Raw genomic sequence first — 25,603 nt, 5'->3', positions numbered from 1 at the left:
CGGTGCTTGATCGGTTGAATCGAGAAGACGTTCGACTACATCAACCGCGTTAAACTAACGCTTTGTCTTTCGGTCTACGAGGGTACGTGGACACACTCTCCCCTTCTCATTGCTATGCATCTCCTAGATGATCTTGCGTGAACGTAGATTCTTTTTGAAATTGCATGCTACGTTTCCCAACACACACGTCCTCCGACGATGCTAGAAACACCATCGGAACAGGGACAAGGAGGGGATCAAATTTCATGTACAGTGGAACACAAAAAATAAAAAAGATGGGGAAACAAAATGATCGTAGCCCGGCTATAGATGACATGACAACTTGTTATAGCTAGCCGTCGGCCATATTATTAACCATGCTCTAATAGTATATTTTTCTTTCGAGAAGTGCAATTAGCTATCATGATCACTATAAAGGCTCGGGAACAGAGAGGTACTAATTTGATCAAGTCCAGGGAAATAAAAGCCAGCTGTTGACATCAGATTTTGGCACATCATAAAAGAAAATGAGATGGCTTCGAGTGAAATGGTTTTCAGCATGAAAAGTTTCACATCGCCGAGTGGAACGACTTTGATGTTTAGGTTATCATCATCCGAACCCATCTTAGGGATCGAAATTGTACTCCAAGTGGCAAAATTTAGTGTTCCGAGTGGTTTTCGGCTGATCACGCCTTCAAGACGACCTCGGATGAAGGAGCACTCTAAAGGAGTTGCCTTCGTCTCGTCGAGGCAATTGATTTTGATGTATAAATCATCTCAATCCGAGTTCGTATGCAAATGTTAGAGACAATACACCGCAGACCGAACCTAAACGGAAATATGGCGCGAGGTACCAGACACCTTGTCTGATGGGTCGCGCGAGCAATTCAGCCATCAAGAAGGCCTTGAATCGAAAAACCTTCAACACTGGAAAGTTTCGCCTCGTTGAGCTGATCGATTTTCATATATAATTCGTCTCAATCCGAGGTCGTATGAGACCTGGAGAGACAAATCAAGAACAGGTTATGTTTTCAGTCGGGAAATCCGAGTGAAAAGCTTACCATCTGAGTGAAAACTTACCGATCGAGTGAAAGTTTGCCGTCCGAGTGAACTTATAATCATCCGAGTGAAAGTATAGTCATCCGTGTGACATCCTAATAAAGTTGTCGTCCGAGTGAAGAAGTCTAGTCGGGAAATCCGAGTGAAAGATTCTAACATCCGAGTGAAAAAGTCTAGTCAGACGATCTGAGTGAAAGACTCTAATATCCGAGTGGAGAGGTCCGAGTGCTCCGCCAGAAGCTGAAGATGTGCCCGAAAGATTATCTAGTTGACCTCGGATGGAAAAGTGTTCAACACGGAAGTTTTGTGCGTATCGTCAAAATGGTAAACTTTGGTTTTGAATTCTAATGATGACATGTACCTAGGGTAGGGTCTTAGGCCTGACCTAGACACCCTACCCAAGGACACTGCCCTAGAGTCAAAGACATTCAAAGTCCAACAGAAGATACCGACTGAAATCACTCTGAAGTACAATCAACTCGATGAACGATTCCACTCGGATATCCCAATTCCAATTGACCATGATGACATCTCTAGACCATATAAAGAACCACTCGGAGTACAGAAGGCCTAAAGTCACCCCAGGATGACAACGGTCAGGCATTCACTCCGTCGGCATAAAGGTCATTAATAGCAGGCGTTACCAGTAACGTCCCAGTCTTAACTCACAAACCCTGTGTAACCGAGGGCTACGAGGGGCCTGGCGCACTCTATATAAGCCACCCCTCCTCTGGCACAAGGGTTCGGACCCCCTGTAACTTCCACACATATCCAGTCAACAAGCCTCTGAGGCACCGAGACGTAGGGCTGTTACCTCCTCCGAGAGGGGCCTGAACTCGTAAACATGTGTGTACAACCTCGCTGTAGCTAGGACCTTGCCTCCTCCTACGTACCCTATACTCTTACTGTCAGACTCATTCCCACGACAGTTGGCGCCCACCATGGGGCAGGCGTCTGAGCGACTTCCGGTGAGGTTGCGAATTCTGTTCTCCATCAACATGCTTTCCGGCGGAGGTTTGGCTTTGGGCCGCGAGATCCATCTCGGAGCGCTCGTCTTCATCGCCGATGACTCCGCCTGGCTTCAAAAAGCTCCCCTCGAGATCGAGGCCCTCCCCGTCCACGGGGCGGCGCACTTCCATGCGAGTGCTTGTGGCATCCTTCTGCGGCAGCCATCGACTCAGTATCGATGGGCTCCCGTGGCGTCTTCGCTCCCCGCCATCCGCCGTCGCAAGCGATCCGGTCATTCGCGGCTCTAGCGGTGGGTGAAGCACGCGGTGGCTCACCAGTCGACCACCCCTCAAGTCGCAGCAATCAAGCTTGAAGAATCCCTATATGGTTTGTTTGATCTGCCAACTAGTCACTCGGATTCACTTTCCGAGTGCGAGAGCAACGATCCTGCGGCAGAATTCCTCATGGTCAACTCCCAACGTAGTCCGCCCGGATTTCGTCGCGACGGCGGCAGCGGCGGCGGCCCGTCGCGTGATCACGACGAATATATTCCCGAAGCCCTAACCACCGAGCAGAGGGAAGAGCTGCATCGCCGCAACGTCCAGGCACTCCAGACCCCCATCGTTGGGGAGACCTCTGAGCTTCGGGCCTTGGAAGCTGCGCGCTTAGCCACATTGGTTGAGCGTACACGTCTGGAGAATCTCCAGCAGGCACTCGATGGATGCGCCCGTCAGCAGATCCCTGGATCCAGTCGACGACCTCGACAACTCGGGGGGAACCTCAGGTATACCGAGCTCCGATTCAAAATGTCGCAGCAGCAGCTCACATAGCAGAGTCAATTCAGCCGTCACGTTCAGAAGCTGGTAGAGGTTTGCTGCAGATCTGAGCGCTGCTTCGGGCTGTAGGGGAACATAACTCTGCTGTTTCCTAGTCGCGCAACAGAATCCATAGCACATATGTAGTTGCAGACACAGTTTAGTCAGCACATAGCCCGAGATCGCCTCCGCAGCGTGAAGATCGTGGTCACCGCCAGGATCAGTACCTGGGCCGAGGCAACGGACAATATGATCATCGATATACCCGTGATAACCACCGTCGAGTGCCTACGCCCCCTCCGAGGGGCAGGTCGTACGCGCCCTGGCGGTATGACGACAGGCACCCGTATGGTGACGAGCAGAGAGCCCCAGTCGATCCAAGAGAGCCTGGGTTCGGTGCGAGGTCACTCCTCGTACAGGGTTTGGTCGACAGAGGCCGAGCAAACAGAGAAGGACAAGACAGAGACCATCCGATTAGAAACAGAGCATTTTTTTCTGGGCCCGAGTGTTTCAGTAGAGCCATCCGAGCTGCTGAGATCCCTCCCAACTTTAGACCGGCTACGGGCGTGAGCAAGTTCATCGGTGAGTCAAAGCCAGACACGTGGCTGGAAGATTACCAAGTGGCAGTGCAGATTGGTGGAGGCAACGATGATGTAGCCATGAAGCACCTCCCCTTGATGGTTGAGGGTTCGGCCAGAGCTTGGTTGAATCAGTTGGTCCCTGGGAGTATTTTCTGTTGGGAAGATTTAGCCCGAGCGTTTATCAAGACATTCGAGGGCACTTGCAAGCGAGCTGCTGGGTTGACTGAATTGTAGCACTGCGTTCAGAAGCAGAATGAAACTTTGAGAGATTTCATCCAGAGATGGACTACCCTTCACCATGTGGTGGAAAATGTGTCAGAACACCAGGCCGTTTGTGCCTTCAAGGAGGGCGTCCGGTACAGAGAGCTCCTCCTGAAGTTCGGTCATTCCGGAGACATGTCTCTAAGACGAATGATGGAAATAGCCACTCGGTATGCTAACGATGAAGAGGAAGACCAACTCCGCAATGGCAAGGGGAAACCAGTCGACCAGGACACTGGAGGTGGAAACACCAGTCGGAAGCAAAAACGTAAGGCTGAACCTGCAGGTCCCGCCAAGGCCGCAGTTCTGGATCAAGGAAAGTTCAAGGGAAAGCCTAAGGGGCCATGGGTTCGCAAAAAGGTGAAGATCGGTCGGGCCAAGACGTCTTGGATTTGCCGTGTCACATTCACACGAAGAAAGATGAAGAGGGTAACTTGATTTTGCCCAAGCATACCACTCGACAATGTCGACTCCTGATTCAGCAGTTCCGAGAGGGTCAGCCAAGTGAGAAGGACTCTGATAAGAACGAAGAGAAAGAAGAAGACGATGGTTATCCAAAGGTCAATGCTACCTTGGTGATTTTTGTTGATGTCGAGAGCAAAAGTCGACTGAAAGTCATTAACAAAGAAGTGAACATGGTTGCTCCGGCAACTACGACATACTTGAAGTGGTCGAAAACTCCCATTACATTCGACCAGTCAGATCACCTAGCGCATGTTGCCACCCCCGGGCGGCAAGCGTTGGTGGTCAACCCAGTCGTTGGGGGCACCCGACTGACTAAAGTCCTTATGGATGGTGGCAGTGGTTTGAACATTCTGTACGCTTAGAACCTCCATGGGATGGGCATTCCGATGTCCAAACTCAGTGAGAGCAACATGCAGTTCCACGGTGTCATCCCCGGAAAGAAGGCAAAGTCACTCGGACAGATTGCTCTTGAGGTGGTTTTTGGTGATTCCAAAAATTACCGCAAAGAGAAGTTGACGTTTGAGGTGGTGGATTTCCACAATGCCTATCATGCTATTCTGGGCAGGCCCGCATATGCTCGTTTCATGGCCCAACCATGTTATGTGTATCTCAAGTTGAAGATGCCCGGACCCAGAGGTGTGATCACAGTCACGGGAAATAGGCAGAGAGCAGAGGAGTGCCTTCAAAAAGGCTCAAAAATTGCTGATGAGCAGATGGCAGTAGTAGAGATGGAGGAATACAAGAAAAATGCAGATCCGAGTGATTTGTTGCGAGCTAAGAAGCCTGCCTCAGAGTCCACATTTCAGTCGTCCGGTGAGACAAAGCATGTCCATATTCACCTGGAAGACCCCACTGCTGCTCCGACCCACATCTCAACAACACTCGACGGCAAATAGGAAGCCGCGCTCATCCAGTTCCTCCGTGAGAACTGGGACATCTTTGCATGGAAACCATCAGACATGCCAGGTGTACCCAAGGGGCTGGCTGAGCACCGTTTGTGTGTTGACCCGAAAGCAAAACCTGTCAAAGAGAATCTCCAGCGGTCCGTCGTGGAGAAGAGGAAGGAGATTGGCGAGGAAGTGGCTCGGCTCCTATCAGCTGAGTTCATCCGCGAGATATACCACTCCGAGTGGCTCGCCAATGTCGTCATGGTCCCCAAGAAAGATGATTCACTTTGTATGTGTATTGACTGCAAGCATATCAATCGGTCCAGCCTGAAAGATCACTTTCCTCTTCCCCGCATCGGTCAGATTGCCGACTCGGCTGCGGGGTGTGAGCGTTTGTCTTTTTTGTATGCATATTCCGCGTACCATCAGATCCGACTGTATGGGCCCGATGAAATAAAAACGGCCTTCATCACCCCATTCGGGTGTTTTTGCTATGTCACCATCCCTTTTGGTCTTAAGAATGCTGGGTCCATGTTCATGCGCATGATTCAGAAGTGCCTGCTCACTCAGATCACTTGGAACGTGGAAGCATACATGGATGATATCGTAGTCAAGTCAAGCAAAGGTTCCGACCTGCTGACTGACCTCATTGAAACCTTTGCCAACCTAAGAAGATATGATATCAAGCTCAATCCATCAAAATGCACGTTTGGAGTCCCAGGAGGGAAGTTACTCGGTTTTCTTGTTTCCGAATGAGGAATCGATGCAAACCCGGAAAATATTGGAGCAATTCTCCGAATGAAACGCCCTGTGCGTGTGAATGACATTCAAAAGCTCACGGGTTGTTTGGCTGCATTAAGTCAATTCATTTCTCGTCTCGGTGAAAAGGCTTTGCCTCTTTACCGACTGATGAAAAAGTCCGATACATTCGAGTGGACTCCTGAAGCTGAAGCAACGTTTGTAGAGCTCAAAGCCCTGCTTTCCACCCAGTCGGTGCTTGCTGCCCCAGTCAGCAAAGAGCCTCTATCATTATACATTGCAGCCACTGGACAGGTTGTCAGCACCGTGCTCACAGTCGAGTGAGAGGAAGAAGGCAAAGCCTACAAAGTTCAACGCCCAGTGTATTACATTTCTGAAGTCTTGACTCCGTCCAAGCAAAGGTATCGGCATTACCAGAAGATTGTCTATGGAATTTATCTGACCACGAAGAAAGTAGCACATTACTTCGCAGACCACTCAGTTTCAGTCATCAGCGATGCTCCATTGTCAGAAATTTTGAACAATCGAGATGCAAACGGTCGAGTGTCTAAGTGGGCGATTGAACTTCTCCCTCTGGATATCAAGTTCGAAGCAAAAAGGCAATTAAGTCTCAGGCAATTACTGATTTCTTGGCTGAGTGGATTGAGCAACAACAACCGACTCAAGTTCACTCGGAACACTGGACCATGTTCTTTGATGGGTCTAAGATGCTGAATGATTCTAGTGCTAGAGTGGTTCTGGTGTCCCCAAGAGGTGACAAACTCAGTTACGTCCTCCAGATTCACTTTGATTCTTCCAACAACGAAGCTGAGTACAAATCACTTCTGTATGGGTTACGTATGGCCATCTCACTCGGCGTCCATCGCCTGATGGTTTATGGCGACTCAGATTTGGTAGTTAATCAGGTGATGAAGGAGTAGGATATTAGGAGCCCTGGCATGACTGGATACTGCAATGCAGTGAGGAAATTAGAGAAGAAGTTTGAAGGGTTGGAGCTCCACCACATACCCCGACTCAAGAATCAAGCAGCTGATGATCTGGTGAAAATAGGTTCCACTCGGAAGCCCATTCCCAGTAATGTGTTCTTGGAGCATCTCCACACCCTGTCAGTGCAAGAAGGTCCCTTTACAGAGGAGCCCCCACAACCAATAAGTGATACTAATTCGACTAAGGTCGAAGTGCCAGCAGTAGTCGACCCAATCATGGAGATTCTGGTAATCACCCCCGACTGGACAGTGTCGTACATTGCATACTTTCTCAGACGGGAGCTTCCAGAAGACGAAGTTGAAGCACATCAGATCGTTCGCAGGTCGAAAGCCTTCACAGTTATAGGTGGACAGCTTTTCAAAGAAAGTGTTACTGGCGTAGCTCAGCGATGTATCTCTCCAGAAGAGGGTCAACTGATCTTGAATGAGATTCACTCGGGGACCTATGGTCATCATGCGTCCTCTCGAACCATCATGGCCAAAGCATAACGAGCGGGATTCTACTGGCCATGGGCCAATGAGATGGCAAAAGCGATCATCGAGAAGTGCTAAGGTTGCCAGTTTCTCTCGAACATGTCCCACAAGCCCGCATCGGCCTTGAAGACTATTCCACTTGTCTGGCCATTTGCTGTTTGGGGATTGGACATGATTGGGCCCCTGAGGGCTGCCAGAAGTGGCTTCACCCATCTACTCGTGGCAGTTGACAAGTTCACTAAGTGGATTGAAGCCAAACCCATCAAGAACCTCGACTCAAGCACAACCATCAGTTTCATCAGAGAGTTAATATTCAGATATGGAGTTCCGCACAACATCATCACGAACAACGGCTCAAACTTTTATTCCGATGAGTTCAAAGCTTTCTGCGCTTCCCAAGGCACTCGGGTCGACTACGCATCCGTTGCGCACCCACAGTCGAATGGGCAAGCTGAAAGAGCAAATGGTTTGATCCTCCAAGGGTTGAAACCCCAATTGATGCACGACCTCAAGCATGCAGCTGGAGCTTGGGTTACTGAGTTGCCATCCGTTCTGTGGGGATTGAGGACAAATCCCAACCGGTTGACTGATCGAACCCCTTTCTTCATGGTATATGGTGCTGAAGCCATGCTTCTGAGTGACTTGCTCACACAATGCACCCCGCGTAGAACTCTTCTCAAAAGCCGAAGCAGAGCAAGCACGTCAAGACGCTGTTGATCTTCTGGAGGAAGAGAGAGAGATGGCCTTGATCCGGTCGACCATCTATCAGCAAGACCTTCGTTGATTCCATGCCCGAAACGTCAAAGGTCGAGCATTTCAAGAAGGAGACCTTGTACTCCGAGTGGATCATCAATGGCCTCATAAGCTCGCCCCTGCCTGGGAAGGCCCCTTCATCGTCACCAAGGTGCTCCACAACAGGGCATATCACCTTTACAATGTGGCCAGGAAGAAAGACGAGCCACACTCCTGGAACGTGGATCTGCTCCACCGCTTTTATACCTAAACACTCGGATCATCAAGATGTAATAAGAATAGTTTCAGATTGTTTATCAAAGACATGATTTCCGCAGTCTCCTAAATGATTGTTATCGCATAAACGTGTGTTCAAATCCCCCAGTGGGTGGCTTAGCTACGAACATGATTCGCCTAAGTTTCAAAAATACTCCGAGTGAAGAGCAACCCTCTCACTCGGGGGCTTAATTAGCTGCGAACCTGATTCGCCTAAGTTTCAAAAATACTCCGAGTGAAAAGCAACCCTCTCACTTGGGGGCTTAGCTGCGATCTCGTACTCGCCTAAGTTTGAAAAACACTCCGAGTGGAGAGCAACCCGTCCACTCAGGGGCTTAGCTGCGATCTCGTACTCGCTTAAATTTCAAAAACACTCTGAGTGGAGAGCAATCCTCTCACTCGGGGGCTTAGCTGCGATCCCATACTCGCCTAAGTTTCAAAAACACTCCGAGTGGAGAGAAATCCTCACACTCGGGGGCTTAGTTGCGATCCCGTACTCGCCTAAGTTTCAAAAACACTTCGAGTGGAGAGCAATCCTCTCACTCGGGGCTTAGCTGCGATCCCGTACTCGCCTAAGTTTCAAAAACACTCTGAATGGAGAGCAATCCTCCCAGTCGGGGACTTAGCTGCGATCCCGTACTTGCCTAAGTTTCAAAAACACTCCGAGTGGAGAGCAATCCTCTCACTCAGGGGTTTAGCTGTGATCCCGTACTCGCCTAAGTTTAAAAAACATTCCGAGTGAAGAGCAACCCGCCCACTCAGGGGCTTAGCTGCGATCCCGTCCTCGACTAAGTTTCAAAAACACTCCGAGTGGAGAGCAATCCTCTCACTCGGGGGCTTAGCTGCGATCCCGTACTCGCCTAAGTTTCAAAAACACTCCGAGTGGAGAGCAATCCTCTCACTCGGGGGCTTAGCTGCGATCCCGTACTCGCCTAAGTTTCAAAAAATATTCCAAGTGAAGAGCAACCCGCCCACTCAGGGGCTTAGCTGCAATCCCATACTCGCCTAAGTTTCAAAAACACTCCGAGTGGAGAACAATCCTCTCACTCGGGGGCTTAGCTGCGACCCCGTACTCGCCTAAGTTTGAAAAACACTCCGAGTGGAGAGCAATCCTCTCACTCGGGGGCTTAGCTGCGATCCCGTACTCACCTAAGTTTCAAAAACACTCCGAGTGGAGAGTAATCCTCCTACTTAGGGACTTAGCTGCGATCCCGTACTCGCCTAAGTTTCAAAAACACTCTGAGTGGAGAGCAATCCTCCCACTCGGGGACTTAGCTGCAATCCCGTACTCGCCTAAGTTTCAAAAACACTCCGAGTGGAGAGCAATCCCCCCACTCGGGGACTTAGCTGCGATCCCGTACTCACCTAAGTTTCAAAAATACTCCGAGTGAAGAGCGATCCTCTCACTCGGGAACTTAGCTGCGACCCCGTACTCGCCTAAGTTTCAAAAACACTTTGAGTGGAGAGCAATCCTCCCACTCGAGGAACAGCGAGGTGCACTCTAAGCTGCGCCACATGTACAACGTCCGTTCCACCCAAATCTACTCCGAGTGGAGAGCGATCCTCTCACTCAGAAGCTTAGACGCGAACCAGCTTCGCCTAAGTCAAAAAAATCCAAGCACACTGGGAGCAAGAAAATTGTATTCAGATAAAACAACCAAGTTCGGATAAATCCAGCAAGGTTTAGAACCACAAGAAAAAGTACTCAGGCGTCAAGCCCGAAAAGATTTTAACGGTTACATAATCACTTGGCATTCCGAGGTAAATGTATCCGAATCATCAAGTTTTTCTCACTCGGCGGGAGGAGGACTAGCTGGCTCGACAAAGGTGTCCAAGTCAATACTGTCTGTGATGCGAGTGGCTGCATCGATAAAGGTCTCCATGAAGGACTGAAACTGAAGCTTCTTGGTGTTCGCTGATAACCCACAAGTATAGGGGATCGCAATAGTTTTGGAGGGTAGAGTATTCAACCCAAATTTATAGATTCGACACAATGGGAGCCAAAGAATATTTGAAGGTATTAGCAGCTGAGTTGTCAATTCAACCACACCTGGAGATTAATTATCTACAACAAGTAATCGGTAGCACAGTAATATGATAGTTTTAATAGTAGTGACAACAGCAACGGTAACACTGATAGCAGTAATTTTGTAGCAAGTGTAACAGTGATGATAGCAGTAGTACCATAGTAGAAATAATATAAGATAAATTCATAGGCATTGGATCGGTGACTTGTTGGATGATATTCATCATGTGACAGTTATAACCTAGGGCGATACGGCACTAGCTCCAGTTCATCAATTTAATGTAGGCCTGTATTTCGTAAATAGTCATACGTGCTTATGGAAAGAACTTGCATGACATCTTTTGTCCTACCCTCCCGTGGCAGCAGGGTCCATACTGGAAACTAAGGGATATTAAGGCTTCCTTTTAATAGATAACCGAAACAAAGCATTAACACATAGTGAATACATGAATTCCTCAAACTACAGTCATCACCGGGAGTGGGCCCTACTATTGTCACTCCGGGGTTGCCGGATCATAACACGTAGTAGGTGACTATAACTTGCAAGATCGGATCTAAAACATGGATATAATGATGATAACATAAACGGTTCAGATCTGAGTTCATGGCACCCGGGCCCAAAGTGACAAGCATTAAGCATAGCAAAGTCATAGCAACATCAATCTAAGAACATAGTGGATACTAGGGATCAAGCCCTAACAAAACTAAATCGATTACATGATGAATCTCATCCAACTCCTCACCGACCAGCGAGCCTACGAAGGAATTACTCACTCCCGGTGGGGATTATCATGGAATTGGCGATGGAGAAGGGTTGGTGATGATGAAGAACGAAGATCCCCCTCTCCGGAGCCCCAAACGGACTCCAGGTCTGGCTTCCCGATGAAGAATCGGAGGTGACGGTGGCTCCGTCTCGTGGATCGCGATAATTCTTTCTCCCTGTCTTTTTCTAGAAAAAATAGGATTTTATAGCGTTGGAATCAGGGTCTGCGGGGCCACCAGGTGGGGACAACCCACCTGGGCGCGCCAGGAGAGGGGGGTGCGCCCTGGTGGGTTGTGCCCACCCAGGGGTCCCTCTCTGGTAGGCCTTGGCTCCATAAATTCTTATATATTATATAAAAATTCCTCACAAAGTTTCGTTCCATTCCGTGAAGTTTTATTTCTGCACAAAAACAACACCATGGTAGTTCTGCTAAAAAAACGCCAGTCCAGGGTTAGTTTCGTTCAAATCATGCAAATTAGAGTCCAAAACAAGAGGAAAAGCGTTAGGAAAAGTAGATACGTTGGAGACGTATCATTCGCCACCTGAAGAGTTTTCAGCTTCTCTTCGTCTTTGCGGTGAACACGGGCGAGTGACAGAGCAACGTCAGCACCACAATGACCAGCAGATTTCTTCCATGCTTACACTTGGTCGGGAATTTGATTGAGTCTAGTCATCAGAGACTCGAGGTCATTCTGAAGCACATCTTCTGGCCATAGCTCCTTGTTAATCCGCGACATCGCGACCTTCAGTTGAGCAGTAGTCCAAGACGCTGGCGAGGCGAGATTCCAGTCGCAGCACGTTCATAGCATCTTCATCCTAGACAGGGGAATTGATGGGGTCCAAACCCGTTTTGATCCGCCCGGTCTCCTCCTTGAAATTCTGACAAAACTCTGCACAGAGAGAAGGGTAAGGAATTGGCAGTAACATCATGAAGAAGTTTTTTGATCCAGTCGGATGAGGAGAAGTACCTTCGAGCATGAGGAACATCTTCTTGGCAAGACCTCCCAGATAAGCCTCCAATTCATCCCTCTTCCGAGTGAGTGCATCCACTTTGTCGGCCAGAACCACCTTCTCCTCCTTAAGTTGTGCTGCTTCTTTCTTGGCCTCGTCAACAACATTCTTCAGTTAGGCGTTCTCCTCCTCCAATTTGCCGACTGAAGCTAGCTTCCTATCAGCTAGTTCATTCTTTTCATGCGCCATCTTCTGCGCCCCCGCAAGATCAATGTCCTTCTGCTCCAAGGCCTGCTTCATTTTTTCTAAAGAAATAACATTCCTCAGACGAGCTTGGAGTTGATGGTTTTCACTACGCACATCTGTTCGAGTGGAATCACTCGGTTCAAAGGATGGAAAGGAAAAAATGACAAGGCGAATAGTCAGCAAGTTGTTACCTCCCATGACAGTTACTTCATCTTGGGCTTTCTTCCGGTTCTCCTTGGCAAGATCCAGGTCAAGCTTGAGTTGGATCTTTTCCTTCTCCAAAGCAGCATATTGGGTCCTAAGTTCACAGGATTTTTGCAGTCGACAAAAAGACAAATCAGTCGACGGAAGCAAAGTTCAGACTGCTATTACAAAAAAGTTCCAAGACCACCGCCGAATCAAACATTCGACCGTGGTCTTGGGGACTACACCCAGTGGGTGCACTCAGTGTGCCCCCACTGGTTTGATTTCCCACTAGGCATGGTTTGCCCAGCTCAAGCAGAAAAAGCAAAAAAAAGTGTGTGTGTGTGTGTGTTCTCAGACCACCGCCTACTGCCCGTAGTCAACCGCAGTCTCGGGGACTCACCCAGTGGGTGCACTTAGCGTGCCCCCACTGGATCAGTTCCCACTCGGCACGACCTATCTAGTCCGAGTGGAAGTACTACAAGCAAACATATTATCAAAGACCCCTGCCAAATCGAACATTCGACGGTGATCTCGGGGACTACACCAGCGTGCCCCCATTGGACCAAGACCTCACTCGACACAACCTATCTAATTCGAGTGAAAAAGCTACACAGCTACAAGTGAAGGAGCTACACAGCTACAGAAACACCCAGTGGGCGTACAGATGCAAAGAACAGACGAACATCTTACGAATAATAAAGCAGGAGTTTTTAGATAGTGTATCCTAACAGATCAAGATTCGAGCTGGAAAGCCAATCGGAAATCAACTTACAATCCCACTTACTTGGACATTGGTTTGGAGAGCAGAGCTGGCGTCGTAAGCGGCCTTGCTGGTCTCGTACACCACTTTCAGTCGGTCCATCATCAGACTAGACTGAATCATTGCTTCCTTGGCGGCTCCTACTTGGTCCTCCGGGACGTGGTGCGGGACAAATGGAGCGGACGATGGAGTAGATGACGCAGTTGATTGGATCGGAGCCTGGGGTTGTGCAGCTGGACCAGAGGTCAAGACAGTCGACGCTGAGGGTGGATCAGTTGACAAAGGAATAGCAAAGGAGACAAAAGCCCGCGGCAGGTCACCAAGTTCTTGACTCACAGGCTCAGACTCCGGGCGAGACGCTCTACTCGCAGGTGCCCTCTTGCTCAAAGCCTTGCCTTTTCTCCCTGTACTCCTTTGGGCTACATCCTCATCATCATCATCCGGAAGTTGGATAACATTTGTCGGCACTGCAAACACTCGACAGTGAGATTTTAGTCGACCAAGAAAACAATTGACAGTGCATAAACATAACTATGATACCATACCTGCCCGAGAGGTGGCCACGTCCATAGTATCCGCATCAGCCTGCTCTTCGTCAATGTCCATAGATGGTGCACAGGTTGCAGCCCTGAAAGCTCCAAATTTCATTCGGTCAAGCAAGCGAAGAAGTCCACAATAGCGCAGAAGAACAAAGGAAAGGAACACTTATGTTGAAGCAACAGGCACAGCCACCTTAATCCTGGGCAGGGCCGTCCTAGGCTTGGGTGGAACAACTTTGGCTTGCTTTGTGGCCTTCTCTGTTGGGTCTGGGGTTGACGTCCGAGTGCGCTTTGGAATCTTCGCACTCAGCGGAACTGCTTTGCCACGTCCTCCCGCAGGGTCTTGCGACTGTTTGGAATGTCGTTCAGAGCGGGGTGGCGAGTCGACTTCCTCGCTGCTACCGGAGTCCTTGCTGTCATCCTCACTGTCATCTGCATACTCATAATCAGCGCTCTCACCATCACTCTCTACTCCTTCTTGGTGTTGTTCCCCATTCGGCATTTAGTACATCTTGGTGAAAATCTACAAGACACAAGTCACAAGTTGCGGTCGGATTTCAAGATGATTATATATCAAAGAAGTCATAAACACTCGACTAGAAATGCCTGACCTCTCCAGGCGCGTTCTGGGGGTCGAATGGCAAAATTCTCCTGGACCCCCGAGGGTTATCCTTGTTGCCAGTAATGCTCCAGAGCCACTGGGCCACCGTCTCCTCGGCAACCTCCTCCGGGTGGGTTCGAGCGGTGTCTTCTGGACCCGAATACATCCACATAGGGTGGTCACGGGCTTGCAAGGGCTGGATGCACCGACTGAGGAATACCTCCAACGGGTCCATACCCTTCACTCTGCCTTGAACCAGTGCGACGACCGCGTCGACTAACGTGGACACCTCACCCTTCTCAGCCGCGGTTACAGTCAGTGAAGAAGGTTGACGGAGTCTCTCCATAGTGAAAGGGGGAAGGCCAGTCGACTGACCAGGAGTCGGGATGTCTTTGCAGTAAAACCAAGTCGACTGCCACTCTCTAACTGACTTGGGAAAGGTCATGGGAGGAAAAGTACTCCTACCTCTCATTTGGATCCCTAACCCCCACACGTTTGGATCACGTGCGTCTTTTCGACATCCGGGTTAGCTTTCTTTACCGACTGAGATCGGCAAGTAAAAATGTGTTTGAACAGACCCCAGTGCGGCTGGCACCCAAGGAAGTTCTCGCACATTGAAACAAATGCGGCAAGATACGAGATTGTGTTGGGAGGAAAGTGGTGGATCTGAGCACCGAAGAATTTCAAAAAAACCTGAAAGATAGGATGCGGGGGCAGGGAGAAACCTCGTTCGATGTGGGTGGTGAGGAGGACGTGCTCACCCTCACGCGGCTGGGGCTCGGATTCCCCCTCCGGCAACCTCCAGGACCCATGAGCAATCAGGTCGCCGTGGGCGAGATTCTCTAAGTCTTCATTCACGACGGTGGAGCGGATCTAGTCCCCCTGGATCCAACCAGGCGGCAGACCGGACCACGACGACGACCCCCGAGCCGTCTTCTTGCCCTTCACCGTCGCCTTCTTTGCATGCTCCAGAGCCACAGTCTTCTCCTTCACCATGGCGGCGGAGCTCTAGAGAAACGGGCGAGGGAGTGGGGAGCAGGAAGAGACGAGGTGGGGAAGTGGAGAAAAGGGGGAACGAATGGAGTGCATAGTTCCTCACATCAGCCTCGGCACTTTTTATGGGCCCGCTTCCGAGTGGCTGACCCGTGGGCCCGAGAGATCCTATCACATCCTATAACAGGTGTTGGCTCGATACGTGGCGAAAAAGGCAGTGCAAAGATCGAGGAGCCCATATCTACTCGTTCCGTTTACTGTGCCACGCCCCGTCCCACGCGCTTCTCCAAAATTTTGAATCCTGTGAGATCCAGAGACCGCAGAGCAGTATAATGCGTCAAAGATATCACATTCCAATTTACTCGAAGATTTATAGCATAATTCACTTGGCGATCTCAGAAGCCAGAATCGATCGAGGCGACTGATGCAGGGTTAAAGTACCAGTATGCTTTCAAGACCTTGATGAAATGCCTCTGAAGCATTGAATCGAGTCGGAACCAACTTCAACCCTTCTTCACTCGGACCTCAATCCATTCGGGGGCTAATGACATGTACCTAGGGGGTCTTAGGCCTGATCTAGACACCCTACCCAAGGACACTGCCCAAGAATCGAGGACATTCAAAGTCCAACAGAAGATACCGACTGAAATCACTCTGAAGTACAATCCACTCGACGAACGATTCCACTCGGATATCCCAATTCCAATCGACCATGATGACATCACTCGACCATATAAAGAACCATCGGAGTATAGAAGGCCTGAAGTCACCCCAGGATGGCGACGGTCAGGCATTCACTCTGTCGCCATAAAGGTCATTAATAGCAGGTGTTACCAGTAACATCCCAGTCTTAACTCACATTGAACCCTGTGTAATCGAGGGCTGCGAGGGGCCTGGCGCACTCTATATAAGCCACCCCCTCCTCTGGCACAAGGGTTCGGACCCCCTGTAACTTTCACACGTATCTAGTCAACAAGCCTCTGAGGCACCGAGACGTAGGGTTGTTACCTCCTCCGAGAGGGGCCTGAACTCGTAAACTTGTGTGTACAACCTTGCCGTAGCTAGGACCTTGCCTCCTCCTACGTACCCTATACTCTTACTGTCAGACTCATACCCACGACGGATTCGTCATCATTTGAGATAGTATACGGCCTGAAAATTCACTACGAGACTCGGACAGTACAGTTAGCTACAAGACCGAGTCCGACTGGAGGTTAAAGACGGCTTCATAGAGTATTCAGGATGGCCTTGTTTGGAAAAGTGATCAACATAAGAGTTGTTAGTATCGTCGAGACGCACAAATTTGATATTTGGGCCATCTTGACTGAAGTCATATGCAAACTCGATGGCACGCGCAAGCAGGAAGACAAAAGTTTGGGCCAAATTCAGACTGAATCCGAGTTGGACTCGAACTAGGACTCTAGGGTGTGAATTAATATAATTTTTCGTGTAAGGAAAGCCTATATGAATCCTTTGCTTGTACGGGAAGTCTAGCCGCCTCTTATATATGTCGGGGGTGACGGACGATTGAACAACACACAATCGAGCAAATCAATATACTACTTTTTCGTCTATGTTTTATCTCTCCATAGTTTTTCTCTCTCGTTCTTCGCTGTTCTCGAGTTTGAGAGATGTGAATCCCAAGGCTCTAGGGGCGAGCAAATCGAAATAGGGCAGCCCATAACCGCCGCACTCCCTGACGGGGTCCCTCTTGGGCGTGCGGGGTTTCGGGTCTGCAAAAGCGCTCGCTGATTGTCTTGCGTATTGTTGGGAAACGTAGCATGCAATTTCAAAAAAACTCCTACGATCAGGAAAGATCTATCTAGGAGATGCATAGCAAAGAGAGGGGGAGAGTGTGTCCACATACCCTCATAGACCGAAAGCGGAAGCATTAGTATAATGCGGTTGATGTAGTCGAACGTCTTTGCGATCCAACCGTTCAAGTACCGAACGTACGACACCTCTGAGTTTAGCACACGTTCAGCTCGATGACGTCCCTCGAACTCTTGATCCAGCATAGGGTTGAGGGAGAATTTCGTCAACACGACGGCGTGGTGATGGTGATGGTGATGTGATCCTCGCAGGGCTTCGCCTAAGCACTACGTGAATATGACCGGAGGAGTAAACCGTGGAGGGAGATGTCGCACACGGCTTGGAACAATTGGTCCGTCTCCAAGGGGTGCCCTGCCCACGTATATAAAGGAGGGAGAGGGAGGAGGACGGCCCTAGGGGGCGCGTGCTACCTCCTCAGCACTACGTTGGTTTTCCCTTGAAGAGGAAAGGGTGATGCAGCAAAGTAGCGTAAGTATTTCCCTCAGTTTTTGAGAACCAAGGTATCAATCCAGTAGGAGGCTACACGCAAATCCCTCGTACCTGCACAAACAAATAAGAACCTTGCAACCAACGCGATAAAGGGGTTTTCAATCCCTTCACGGCCACTTGCAAAAGTGAGATCTGATAGAGATAATAAGATAAATATTTTGGTTCTTTTTGTTGTATAGATTTAAACGTAAAGATTGCAAAATAAACGGCGCCAGAAATCGCTAGTTGTTGGGAAATTAATATGATGGAAAATAGACCCGTGGGCCATAGGTTTCACTAGTGTCTTCTCTCAAGATAGCATAAGTATTACGGTGGGTGAACAAATTACTGTCGAGCAATTGATAGAAAAGTGCATAGTTATGAGAATATCTAGGCATGATCATGTATATAGGCATCATGTCCGCGACAAGTAGATCGAAACGATTCTGCATCTACTACTATTACTCCACACATCAACCGCTATCCAGCATGCATCTAGAGTATTAAGTTCATAAGAGCAGAGTAACGCATTAGGCAAGATGACATGATGTAGAGGGATAAACTCAAGCAATATGATATAAACCCCATATTTTTATCCTCGATGGAAACAATACAATATGTGGTTCCCTTTCTGTCACTGGGATCGAACACCGCAAGATTGAACCCAAAGCTAGGCACTTCACCCATTGCAAGAAAGATCAATCTAGTAGGCCAAACCAAACTGATAATTCAAAGAGACTTGCAAAGATAACAAACCATACATAAAAGAATTCGGAGAAGATTCAAATATTGTTCATAGATAATCTTGATCATAAACCCACAATTCATCGGATCTCAACAAACACACCGCAAAAAGAATTACATCAAATAGATCTCCAAGAAGATCAAGGAGAACTTTGTATTGAGATCCAAAGAGAGAGAAGAAGCCATCTAGCTAATAACTATGGACCCGAAGGTTTGAGGTAAACTACTCACACATCATCGGAGAGGCTATGGTGTTGATGTAGAAGCCCTCCGTGATCGATTCCCCCTCCGGCGGAGCACCGGAAAAGGCCCCAAGATGGGATCTCACGGGTACAGAAGGTTGCGGTGGTGGAAATAGGGTTTTGTGGTGCTCTCGGAATTTCACGGGGTATATGAGTATATATAGGCGAAAGAAGTCAGTTGGGGGAGCCACGAGGGGCCCACGAGGGTGGGGGGCATGCCTACCCCCTGTGGGCGCCTCCCTACCTCGTGGCCACCTCGTTGCTTCCTTGACGTCCACTCCAAGTCTCCTGGATTGCGTTTGTTCCAAAAATCACTCTCCCAAAGGTTTCATTCCGCTTGGATTCCATTTGATATTCCTTTTCTGCGAAACACTGAAATAGGCAAAAAAAACTACAATTTGGACCGGGCCTCCGGTTAGTAGGTTAGTCCCAAAAAATAATATAAAAGTGTATAATAAAGCCCATTAAACATCCAAAATAGATAATATAATAGCATGGAACAATCAAAAATTATAGATACGTTGGAGACATATCAGCACGCCAAGAGGGGGGAGTCCTACTAGGACTCCTAGTCTAAGTAGGATTCACCCCCCCTCTTATTCCTTCTCATGGAGGGGGGAAAAGGGAAAGGGAGAGGGAAGAGGAGAAGGAAAGGGAGGAGCGCCCCTCCCCTAGTCCAATTCGGACTCCCCAAGGGAGGGGGCGTGGCCACCCCTTGTGGGCTGCATCCCCTCTCCCCTATGGCCCATGTAGGCCCAATACTTCCCCGGGGGTTCTGGTAACCCCTCGGAACTCTGAAAAATACCCGAACCATTCCGAAACCATTCGGGTGTCCGAATACCATCATCTGATATATCAATCTTTACCTCTCGACCATTTCGAGACTCCTCGTCATCTCCGTGATCTCATCCGGGACTCTGAACAATCTTCGATCACCAAAACACATAACGCATAATACAAATTGTTATCGAACATTAAGCGTGCGGACCCTACGGGTTCGAGAACTATGTAGACATGACCGAGACACATCTCTGATCAATATCCAACAGCAGAACCGCAATGATATTTATCGTTCAAACTGCAATGACAACATACGTTATTACCTTTGTCATCGGCATGTTACTTGCCCGAGATTCGATCATCGGTATCATCATACCTAGTTCAATCTCGTTGCTGGCAAGGCTCTTTACGCGTTCCGTAATGCATCATCCCGCAACTAACTCATTAGTCACATTGCTTGCAAGGCTTATTGTGATGTGCATTACCGAGAGGGCCCAGAGATACCTCTCCGATACTCGGAGTGACAAATCCTAATCTCGATCTATGCCAACCCAACAAACACCTTTGGAGACACCTGTAGAGCATCTTTATAATCACCCAGTTACGTTGTGACGTTTGATAGCACACAAGGTGTTCCTCCGGTATTTGGGAGTTGCATAATCTCATAGTGAGAGGAATATGTATAAGTCATGAAGAAAGCAATAGCAATAAAACTAACGATCATTATGCTAAGCTAACGGGTGGGTCTTGTCCATCACATCATTCTCTAATGATGTGATCACGTTCATCAAATGACAACACATGTCTATGGTTAGGAAACTTAACCATCTTTTATTAACAAGCTACTCAAGTAGAGGCATACTAGGGACACTCTGTTTTGGCTATGTATTCAGACATGTATAAAGTTTCCGGTTAATACAATTCTAGCATGAATAATAAACATTTATCATGATATAAGGAAATATAAATAACAACTTTATTATTGCCTCTAGTGCATATTTCCTTCAGTCTCCCACTTGCACTAGAGTCAATAATCTAGATTACGTTGTAATGACTCTAACACCCATGGAGTCTTGGTGCTGATCATGTTTTGCTTGTGGAAGAGGCTTAGTCAACGGGTCTGCAACATTCAGATCCGTATGTATTTTGCAAATCTTTATGTCTCCCTCCTTGACTTGATCGCGGATGGAGTTGAAGCGTCTCTTGATGTGTTTGGTTCTCTTGTGAAATTTGGATTCCTTCGCAAAGGCAATTGCTCCAGTATTGTCACAAAAGATTTTCATTGGACCCGATGCACTAGGTATTACACCTAGATCAGATATGAACTCCTTCATCCAGACTCCTTCATTTGCTGCTTCCGAAGCAGCTATGTACTCCGCTTCACACGTAGATCCCGCCACGACGCTCTGCTTGGAACTGCACCAACTGACAGCTCCACCATTCAATATAAATATGTATCCGGTTTGCGGCTTAGAGTCATCCGGATCAGTGTCAAAGCTAGCATCGACGTAACCATTTACGACAAGCTCTTTCTCACCACCATAGACGAGAAACATATCCTTAGTCCTTTTCAGGTATTTCAGGATTTTCTTGACCGCTGTCCAGTGATCCGCTCCTGGATTACTTTGGTACCTCCCTGCTAAACTTATAGCAAGGCACACATCAGGTTTGGTACACAGCATTGCGTACATGATAGAACCTATGGCTGAGGCATAGGGAATGACATTCATTTTCTCTCTATCTTCTGCAGTGGTCGGGCATTGAGTCTGACTCAACTTCACACCTTGTAACACAGGCAAGAACCCTTTCTTTGACTGATCCATTTTGAACTTCTTCAAACTTTATCAAGGTATGTGCTTTGTGAAAGTCCAATTAAGCGTCTTGATCTATCTCTATAGATCTTGATGCCCAATATATAAGCAGCTTCACCGAGGTCTTTCATTGAAAAATTCTTATTCAAGTATCCTTTTATGCTATCCAGAAATACTATATCATTTCCAATCAGCAATATGTCATCCACATATAATATTAGAAATGCTACAGAGCTCGCACTCACTTTCTTGTAAATACAGGCTTCTCCAAAAGTCTGTATAAAACCATATGCTTTGATCACACTATCAAAGCGTATATGCCAACTCCGAGAGGCTTGCACCAGTCCATAAATGGATCGCTGGAGCTTGTACACTTTGTTAGCAGCTTTAGGATCGACAAAACCTTCTAGTTGCATCATATACAACTCTTCTTTAAGAAATCCATTAAGGAATACAATTTTGACATCCATTTGCCAAATTTCGTAATCATAAAATGCGGCAATTGCTAACATGGTTCAGACAGACTTAAGCATCGCTACGGGTGAGAAGGTCTCATCGTAGTCAACTCCTTGAACTTGTCGAAAACCTTTCGCAACAAGTCGAGCTTTGTAGACAGTAACATTACTGTCAACGTCAGTCTTCTTCTTGAAGATCCATTTATTTTCTATGGCTTGTCGATCATCGGGCAAGTCAACCAAAGTCCATACTTTGTTCTCATACATGGACCCATCTAAGATTTCATGGCTTCAAGCCATTTTGTGGAATCTGGGCTCATCATCGCTTCCTCATAGGTTCGTCATGGTCTAGTAACATGACTTCCAGAACAGGATTACCGTACCACTCTGGTGCGGAACGTACTCTGGTTGAGCTACGAGGTTTGGTAGTAACTTGATTTGAAGTTTCATGATCATCACCATTAGCTTCCTCACTAATTGGTGTAGGCATCACTGGAACTGATTTCTGTGATGAACTACTTTCCAATTCGAGAGAAGGTACAACTACCTCATCAAGTTCTACTTTCCTCGCACTCACTTCTTTCGAGAGAAACTCCTTCTCTAGAAAGGATCCATTCTTAGCAACAAAGATCTTGCCTTCGGATCTGTGATAGAAGTTGTACCCAACAGTTTCCTTTGGGTATCCTATGAAGACACACTTCTCCGATTTGGGTTCGAGCTTATCAGGTTGAAGCTTTTTCACATAAGCATCGCAGCTCCAAACTTTCAGAAACGACAGCTTAGGTTTCTTGCCAAACAACTGTTCATATGGTGTCGTCTCAACAGATTTAGATGGTGCCCTATTTAACGTGAATGCAGTCGTCTCTAAAGCATAACCCCAAAACGATAGTGGTAAATCGGTAAGAGACATCATAGAATGCACCATATCTAATAAAGTACGATTACGACATTTGGACACACCATTCCGTTGTGGTGTTCCAGGTGGCGTGAGTTGCGAAACTATTCCACAATGTTTCAAATAAAGACCAAACTCGTAACTCTAATATTCGCCTCCGTGATCAGATCGTAGAAACTTTATTTTCTTGTTACGATGATTTTCCACTTCACTCCGAAATTCTTTGAACTTTTCAAATGTTTCAGACTTATGTTTCATCATGTAGATATACCCATATCTGCTCAAATCATCTGTGAAGGTCAGAAAATAACGATACCCGCCACGAGCCTTAACACTCATCGGACCGCATACATCAGTATGTATTATTTCCAATAAGTCAGTGGCTCGCTCCATTGTTCCGGAGAATGGAGTCTTAGTCATCTTGACCATGAGGCATGGTTCGCAAGCATCAAGCGATTCATAATCAAGTGATTCCAAAAGCCCATCAGCATGGAGTTTCTTCATCCGCTTTACACCAATATGACCTAAACGGCAGTGCCACAAATAAGTTGCACTATCATTATTAACTTTGCATCTTTTGGCTTTAATATTATGAATATGTGTATCACTGCGATCGAGATTCAACAAAAATAGACCACTCATCAAGGGTGCATCACCATAAAAGATATTACTCATATAAATAGAACAACCTTTATTCTCAGATTTAAATGAATAACCGTCTCGCATCAAAAAAGATCCAGATACAATGTTCATGGTCAACACTGGCACCAAATAACAATTATTCAGGTTTAAAACTAATCCCGAAGGTAGATGTAGAGGTAGCGTGCCGATGGTGATCACATCGACCTTGGAACCATTTCCAACGCGCATCGTCACCTTGTCCTTAGCCAATCTTCGTTTAATCCGTAGCCCCTGTTTCGAGTGGCAAATACCCAGGTGCTACTATGAGCATTAGTAAGGTACACATCAATAACATGTATATCAAATATACCTTTCACTTTGCCATCCTTCTTATCCGCCAAATACTTGGGGCAGTTCCGCTTCCAGTGACCAGTCCCTTTGCACTAGAAGCACTCAGTTTCAGGCTTAGGTGTGACGCCCGATATATTAGACTACGATAACTCCCTGCTAATTATACCATGTCACCTCTGTCGCTGTAGTTAATCTCGGGTTAGTTCAAAACCGAATCAAATTCAAAATTGAATTAAAGGCAAACAACAAAAGTTTTCAAACTTTAAAACTAAAATGTTCGGGTTGTGCCACATAATGCGTAGGTAATTATGGAGAAGAAACCACACTTCTGTAAAGTATTCAAATGCACTAAAATAAATAAAACAACATCTAAACCTATTATAAATGCCTTTTTGAAATTTATAAAAATGTGACATAAATATTTTAAATACCAAAATATATTGTGGCGGTGGGCTAATTTGCAACCTCCATTTAGGTACTGGTCTTATAATTTTACAAAACTAAAAGCTATTAAAACTATAATAGAAAACCGAAAAGTGAAAATAAAATAAAAACAGATAAGATTAAAAAAAAAGAGAAACAAAACCCCCTGCTGGGCCGTGGCCCAGCTGCCCACCAGGCCACAACCGGCCGGCCCACCCCGCCTCCCTTATCCCCCACATCCCGAACCCTAACTGTTACCGCACCCACTTCCCCCACTCCCTCGCACTCCCTCCTCCTCCCGATCCAGATCTGGATCGGGGGAACGAATCGCCGACCCCGCCGCTCGACGCCCTGGTCGCCCGGCCACCTCGCCGCCGCCCGGAGCTCCACGGGCCTCGCCGGAGCCACCTCGTCGTCTACCCCGCCGGCCTGCCTCCCCCTACGCACGTCGTCCCCATCCCCCACCTCGAACCCCGCTGCCTTTGCCCTACAAGCTCACGGTGAGGACCCCCGCACGCTGGTCCGCTCACGCCCGTGGCTCCATGGCCGCACCACCTGGCCATCGCCCCCGCGCGTCCCCGCCACCGCAGACTGCCGCTGCCGCTTCCCTGCAGCTGCTCGCCGCTCCCGCGCGCGCTTCGGGCGCAGCCCGCCCCGCACCCACAGCCGCCAGCCTCGCCCTGCCGGACCGGTCCCCGCCGCGCCCCTTGTCATGCTCGCCGTGACCTCCATCCCTCGCGCGCTGCCAGCGCCGGTTCGCGTCTTATCCCTCCGTCCCGCCGCAGCCTCGCGCAGCCACCACGCCCGCGCCCCGTTTACCCCTGTTCGCCCACGCGCTCCCATGCGTCCCCGCGCGCATGACCCGCGCCATCCGGTGGCGCCCTACTCCCACTGACCCTGCTTCGCCTACCGCGGCTGCACCGGCCGCGCCGCTCGGCCTCGCTCCAGCTACGCCGCGCTTCGGGGCGGGCTGCGCCCGCAGCCGCTAGCTTGTGCCCCTATGCCCACTAAGGCCCCCCTGGCCAATGAAAAGTGGGGCCCGCCCCTGTGAAACGTTTAAAAGAAAAGGAATTAAATAAATAAATTTACTTAATTAAGTAACTTAATTAACACTGTTTAATCAACCTAATCACTTAATTGGACTAACTAGTTCTGATTAGGTAAACTGAGTCAATGACAATCGGGCCCCACCGTCTGTTTGACCGGTCAATGGTCAGAGTTGACCGCTGACGTCATGCTGACATCACGCTGATGCAATAAACGATTCTTTTAATTAAATGAATTTAATAAATTCTAGAAATTGATTAAATCTTTGAAAATTATTATAAAATAATCTGTAGCTCGGACGAAAATACTTTGTACATGAAAGTTGCTCAGAACGACGAGACGGGTCCGGTTATGCAGCCCGTTCGTGCACCACACATCCCTAGCATAGCGAACACGCAACTTTTCCCCTCCGGTTCATCTGTCCGAAAACACGAAACTCTAGGGATACTTTCCCGGATGTTTCCCCCCTTTGCCGGTATCACCTCCTACCGCGTTAGGGTACACCTAGCACCGCACATTGTCATGTCATGCATCGTCATGCTTATGTTTGCATTATATTTATTGTTTCTTCCCCTCTTCTCTTGTTAGACACCGAGACCGACGCCGCTGCTACCCAGTACGACTACGGTGTTGACGACCCCTCCTT

The 25,603-nt window shown here is 48.1% G+C and overlaps 1 pseudogene; it reads right to left on the bottom strand.

Moving 5' to 3' along the window:
• Window positions 1-11,748, bottom strand: part of LOC123120480 (ATP synthase subunit alpha, chloroplastic-like) — an 80,182-nt pseudogene extending 68,434 nt beyond the window's left edge.
• Between the last annotated feature and the right edge of the window lie 13,855 nt (window positions 11,749-25,603).

Source organism: Triticum aestivum, chromosome 5D (assembly GCF_018294505.1).
Source record: "Triticum aestivum cultivar Chinese Spring chromosome 5D, IWGSC CS RefSeq v2.1, whole genome shotgun sequence".
Taxonomy (NCBI): Eukaryota; Viridiplantae; Streptophyta; class Magnoliopsida; order Poales; family Poaceae; genus Triticum; species Triticum aestivum.
Note: the sequence above shows the minus strand (reverse complement) of the source record. Positions and strands in the feature narration are given on the sequence as shown.